This window comes from Onychomys torridus, chromosome 3 (assembly GCF_903995425.1).
Source record: "Onychomys torridus chromosome 3, mOncTor1.1, whole genome shotgun sequence".
NCBI classification, from domain to species: domain Eukaryota; kingdom Metazoa; phylum Chordata; class Mammalia; order Rodentia; family Cricetidae; genus Onychomys; species Onychomys torridus.
Window position 1 is genome coordinate 148815633 of NC_050445.1, and position 6000 is coordinate 148821632.

At 44.7% G+C, this 6000-nt stretch overlaps 1 protein-coding gene across 3 annotated transcripts in view; it reads right to left on the reverse strand.

Moving 5' to 3' along the window:
• Positions 1-6000, reverse strand: part of Eps8 (epidermal growth factor receptor pathway substrate 8) — a 172736-nt gene that overhangs the window by 166486 nt on the left and 250 nt on the right. The window contains exon 1 of one of the 3 annotated variants that reach the window (XM_036180597.1): positions 5075-5250. The exons of the other annotated variants lie outside the window; for them this stretch is intronic. The gene's annotated coding sequence lies outside the window, so the exon portion shown is untranslated. Of the gene's footprint in view, positions 1-5074; positions 5251-6000 lie in introns of those variants that run through there. 3 annotated transcript variants of the gene reach the window in all.

Genomic DNA, 6000 nt, shown 5'->3' on the forward strand with positions numbered 1-6000 from the left:
GCAAAACAGACATCCTACCATCAAAAAAATGCATAAACAGAAAATATTACGAGAACAGGTGTTAACACATAAATATTATTAGGGGATAGCAAATTAAAATAACAATAAGATATTACTATTCAGTATTGGAATTAATAATCTCTGAAAATGAAGTGCTGTCAAGGAGATGCAATGATAGGAACTGGGATGTTGTGGCTATGAATGCAAGAGTAGCAGCCAGCTGCTTTGGAAAATAGTCTGAAATACCTTACAGACACAACCACAATCCTAGCCTATGATCTTCCATCCCACTCACAAGCATGCACCTCACTGTTTCAACACTTATGACTACCCTAGAACCCCACAAGAATGTTCATAGCAGCTTTATTCATAATTGCTAGAAACTGGGAACAGCCAAGATGTCCTTCAACAGATGAATTAAGCTAAAATGCATCATCTCAGTGCAATGATGTTAAGCAATAAAAATAAATGAGCTGGGACTAGAGAGATGGGTTAGTGGTTAAGGACACTGGCTGCTCCTCCAGAGGACATAGGTTCGATTCCCAGCACCTATATTGCAGTTTCATAACTTCACTTCCAGAGAAATCTGGCACCCTCTTCTGGCTTCTGCAGGCACCAGGCACACCATGACACACAGACATAAATGTAGGTAAAATACCCATACACTAAAGCAAAATAAAAAAATAAGTTGTCCACTACAGAGGACATGGACAACCCTTAAATATATATTGCTAAGTGGAAGACGATAGTACAGAAAAGTCACATGACATCTAGAAAAACTAAAACTACAGAGACAATAAAAGGTTACTGATTTCCACAGAGAGGAGACAAGGGGAATGATGGGTAAAAGCTCAGAGAACTTTAATACATCAAAATTATTCGATATGATACTGTCAAGATAGGCATGTCAAGCCCACAGAACTTTGTAAGACCAAGGATTAATCTTAATATGTATAAGAAATTAAATTACAAGGTCAAGGGTCCCTAGATGGAAAGCAGACTGTGACATAAGAATGCTAACTACAAGTGTGTAAAACCATCTCATGAAAGGAGCTAGGAGGCAGAGATACTCAGCTAGCTGACTGTGAAAATGGGTGGAGATTAAACTTAAAAGCAAAAGGCCCTGCCTATGGGCACTGGACTCCAGCTGGCAAAGAGGTTGTTCATGCTCTCAAAGGTTGTCAATTCCAATTCTGCTAAACCTGTATAGTGGAAAGGAAGAATAAAGCAAACAAAGACATGGAGACAGGTTCTTCTTCACTGCTGCAGCGAGTTTCCAAATAAACCGGGGAGAATCCAGAATGATAGATAGATAGATATATATATATATATCACTATCAGTATTATACCAGTGCGAGTTCATATTTACTTTAATATAGATACACATAGGTATGCAGATATATACATACACACACACACACACACACACACACACACACAGAGGTATATCTAAATCTCTATACACAAATGTATTTTTCACATGAGAGCCTGGAATTAATGACATTCCATTAGCAAGTCCACCTAGTACCCAGACCTTGGCTTCTTTCAAAGTATATAGCTAAAGTAGACCTTGAACTCACAATTCTCCCATATCTGCCTTCAGAGTGTTGGGGTTATAGGCATATGCCATCACTCAGGGTCAGACCTGGCTTTCCAGTAAAAGTTCCAAGCATTAGGAAACCAATTCCTTAATGAAATGACTGGTTCTTGATAGGCACTCTACAAGAAGGACCTGAAACATCTTCTAGAGACATGCTTTTTAAAAAAGAAACAAACCACATTGGTAGGAACTTATCAAAGGGACACGAGAAGCAAGCTGTAAGGCTTTGAGCTTCAGAAGGGTTAGATTAAAGCCCAAAGGATATGGTGAGTATTCAGGAGTTCAGATTGATAATGACCAAGTAACTAAGTGAAGGAAAAGAGAAAACCTCCCATAAGTCTGAGAACCCTGCTGATGGTATGTACTGTGACCTGTAATGGAGAAGCCACTTTGCTCTGGTCATCTTCCAATCCCAAGCTCACAGTGGCTGTGTTTCCTTGTCTTGTGGCAGTGTCTCTCCTGGCTAGTTTTATATTCAAATTTAAATAACACACAGTTGTAGATAGATATTTTCCCCCAGGGATGGGGAGGGGTCATAAGTCTCGACTACTTAAATACAGGCTGTGCTAGGAGACTCCTTCCCAGGAGGAGAGAATGGAAAAGTAGAGACCAGGAACTCAGCAGCAGAAAAAACAGACCAATGCTATCTCAGCCAGTGATCAAGATGAGTCTGATATCCCTGCAGATGGTACTGATGGGTGATGGAGAAGCCACTTTGCCCTGGTCATGTTCCAATCCAAAGCCCACAATGGCTGTGTTTCCTGGTTTTGTGATAGTGTCTGTCCTGGCTAGTTTATATTCAACTTGACCTCAGAGAGAAGGGTCTCTGTTGAGAAAATGCCTCCATAAGATCAGGCTGCAGGCAAACCCATGGGGCATTTTCTTAACTAGTGATTGATGTGGGATGGCTCAGCCCATTGTGGGTGGGGACACCCCTGGGCTGGTGGTTCTGGCTCCTATAAGAAAGCGAGCTGAGCAAGCCATGAGGAACAAGCCAGTGAGCAGTACTCCTTCGTGGCCTCTGCATCAGCTCCTGCCTCCAGGTTCCTGGCCTGTTTGAGTTCCTGGCCTGACTTCCTTCAGTGATGGACAGTGCTGCGGAAGCAGAAGGCAAATGAACCCTTTCCTCCCTGACTCGCTTTTTGCGGTGTTTCATCACAGCAATAGTAACCCTGACTATGTCAGGGACTCAGCACGTAGCCAGACTGGCCTCAAACCTGCCATCTTTCCACCTGAGCTTTCCTAGGGCTGGGGTCCGAGGTGTGAGTAATCACAGCCTACCCCTGGGGCAAACAAAAGACAAATTCAGAGGAGAAAAGCATGCTGTAACTTATGTGGCCAGGACTCCTCAAAATGGTCAAAGCTGTCAAAAATAATAATAATTATTATTATATGAGAAACGATCAGAGTCAGCCTGAGCTGAAGAGACTGTGGCAATCTAACGTGACTAGTGTTCTGACCAGTGGAATCCTGAGAGAGAAAACAGGTTAGATAAACTAGGGCGGGGCTGGAGTGTGCCTCAGTGGTAGAACTATGTGCATGAGACCTTGGGTTCAACCATCAAAAGCAAAGGGAAAAAGACATATAAACAAAGTATGAGCTATAACTAGTAATTCGACACAAATAACGACCCATTAATTGCAGCCAATACAACTTAAGATGTTAATAGGAGATGATATTATAATCCCTGTACCACTACTGCATTTTTCTACCATCTAACTTACAGACTATCAGTGTGTGTGTGTTTGTGTGTGTGTCTGTGTGTGTCTGCACTCACACGTGTGTACAACTGACCCTGGAGCTTGCCATTTGAGGTAGACTGGCTGGCTAGCAAGTCCCTGGTATCCACCCTCTGCCTCTTCCCTCACACGAGTGTGCACTGGAACTGCAGAGGCATGCCCAGCTTTTTATGTGGGTGTTCAGGACCTGAACTCATCCTAGATTGGCAAGCATTTTACCCACCTAGCCATCTCCCCAGCCCCTAGGGTCTGTTTTAAAAGCCCACTTCGGAATGTATCTGAAGATGCTGCAGTGGGGACCTGAAGAACCCCCCACTTTCTTGTAAACACTCAGTTCACACTGTTTGCAAGGACTTCACTACAGTGCGTCTTAAGAAAAGTATTTTCAGTTCCTCACAGCTGCAAACAATTTGGTGCAGCAATTCCCAGCAGGGATGTACTGTATAGCCAGAGCACTTTGGCTAAAGTTCCATCCCTTCTTCTCTGATACCCCTGCAGATGTCTGAAAGTTTATAAGCTATATTTAGGTTGTTTTGCACTGAGACAAAACTACCAAATGTGCTTAATACGACTTGGAAAAGCCAGTCGAAAATTTACATAAATGAAGCTAGTGTTAAAACTCATCTAATAAAACTTCAAGGAACAAAAGAGCTTTGAATCCGGCATTTATATTTTCTTATTCAAACCAGGCTCAATTGAATGTATATTTTAAGACAAAAACAGGTGAGTGAAGAGGAGATTCAGGGGAATAAAAAGGAGTAGATAAAGAGATGTGTAATGTAAGGTTTTAAAATGGGATGAAGGTTTGAAACACAACAAATTAGAGAAAGCACTGAAGGCGGAGGGGAGCAGCAGATGTCACAAAGCTACAAAGTCCTGGAGGCTGAAAAGAAGGAGTGTAGACTAAATTCGACTAAAGCTGGAGACACACAAAATGAACTCTCTACCTCTGAACACAAATAAGCAAAGTGTTCAAATTAAACACCAGTTTCCTGTTAGGGGATTTTTTTTTTTTAAATAATTCTCAATACGAGTTCACTTAAGGCATTTCCCACTGTTAATAAAAGGCTAACCAGCCAATTAGAACAATACTCAAAGACACTTTGAAAGTGAAAGAAAGTTACAAGGTGGGCATCACAAACACTGTGAGCAGCACAGCTCAGAACAGGAGGAATTACAATTTATTTTCTTTCCCTCCTTTTTCTGCTATGAGGGAAGTAAGTGACTTGTGAAATTTTACAAAGTCTTTAATCTACTATTGTGCAGGAAAGGCTTTCTGCACACACACACTTACTAGCTGTGACACTCAGTACACACCATCTATGTGACAAGTCCACACAGACTGGTTTAACTTTCAGATGGTGTGAGCCCATCAGCCACAGACTTTCCACACCACCAAACTAAGAACTACAGCAGCATGCCCAGAAACCTCCGGATCCCCAATTTTAAAAACAAGAAAGAAAGAAATCTTTACTGGATGAGGTGAGATGTCATTGACTTTAATTTCAATAGACTAGCTGTCCCAAGATCTACAATTCTACACAAGAGTGCAGGGGGTCCCAAACCCAAAGAGCTGCAGAATGGCATCCTTTGAAAGGAGAGAAATTAGGAACAGCCCACCACACAGTTACTTTGAGGCTCTCTGTTGTTGTTTAACATAAAAAAGCCTTCCAGGAATCCTAATTCCACCTCCTCCTCAAAGTGGCAAAACCAAGCGAAAATTCAAAGTACTCACACGTGTCTGAACCAAGTTGAATCTGAACTTATCTTATTCGCTATTTTGTCTCTCTCTCTCTCCTACTGTCTGAGGCAAGAAGTGAAACCTTGAAAAGAAAAGCAGCCATGCATTCGCTGAAACATCGGCTCGGCTCGGGAAGCCTCCTCTTCCACTGCCTCGCCGCCGCTCCAAATGTCTCCGGATTTTAAGCCCAAACACCAGGGATTCCTGCCCAGGCGAGATGCCAGCAGCACTTGGGGTTACAGGAGGATGAGGAGGAGGATTTGAGCAGCGGGGCTCAGAACCGCGCAAAGACTTTGCATGGGCATTGTAGTCATTGAAAAGAAAGGAAGGGGTGAGACTTGGGGAGCCTGCAATACCTCTCAGTGGGTGTGGAACCCCTCCAAAGCCCTAATGACAGCAATAGGAGAGGCCATCTTCCCCAAAGTAAAATGGTGTTGGAAAGTGATCCAGAATTTACAAGTACTCAGACACAGCGAGCTACCTCAACTGGAGGTGTAGACTAGGGCGGGTCCCCATCTCTAACGGGTCTCCTGGGGGAGTCCCCACTTGGGCTGGGGCGAGAGGGAGGCTCTCTCAAAGCCCCAAATCCAAGACATTAAGGTACGGTCTGCGTCCAGGTGTACCGATCTCAGGTGCGCCCCGCGCAGCCCAGGTGAGCGTGGGGTCTGGGGGAGCCCTGGGCTCCCACCCCGGCGGAGCAGGTCGCGGCGGGCTCGGGTCTCGTGGCTCCGGGGCGCGCGGAGCAGGCTCGGGGACGCGCCGGGGCGGCAGCGCCCTCGCACACCTGGCCGCCGACACCAGTTGCAAAGGGTCCAAGTGAACCGCGGCGGCCGCCGAGCCTGGCACCGCTCGGGTCCCGGCGCACAAAGGCGCTCACGGAAAATCGAGAGGGAGCCCATGCCGCGGGGATCCCACCCGGG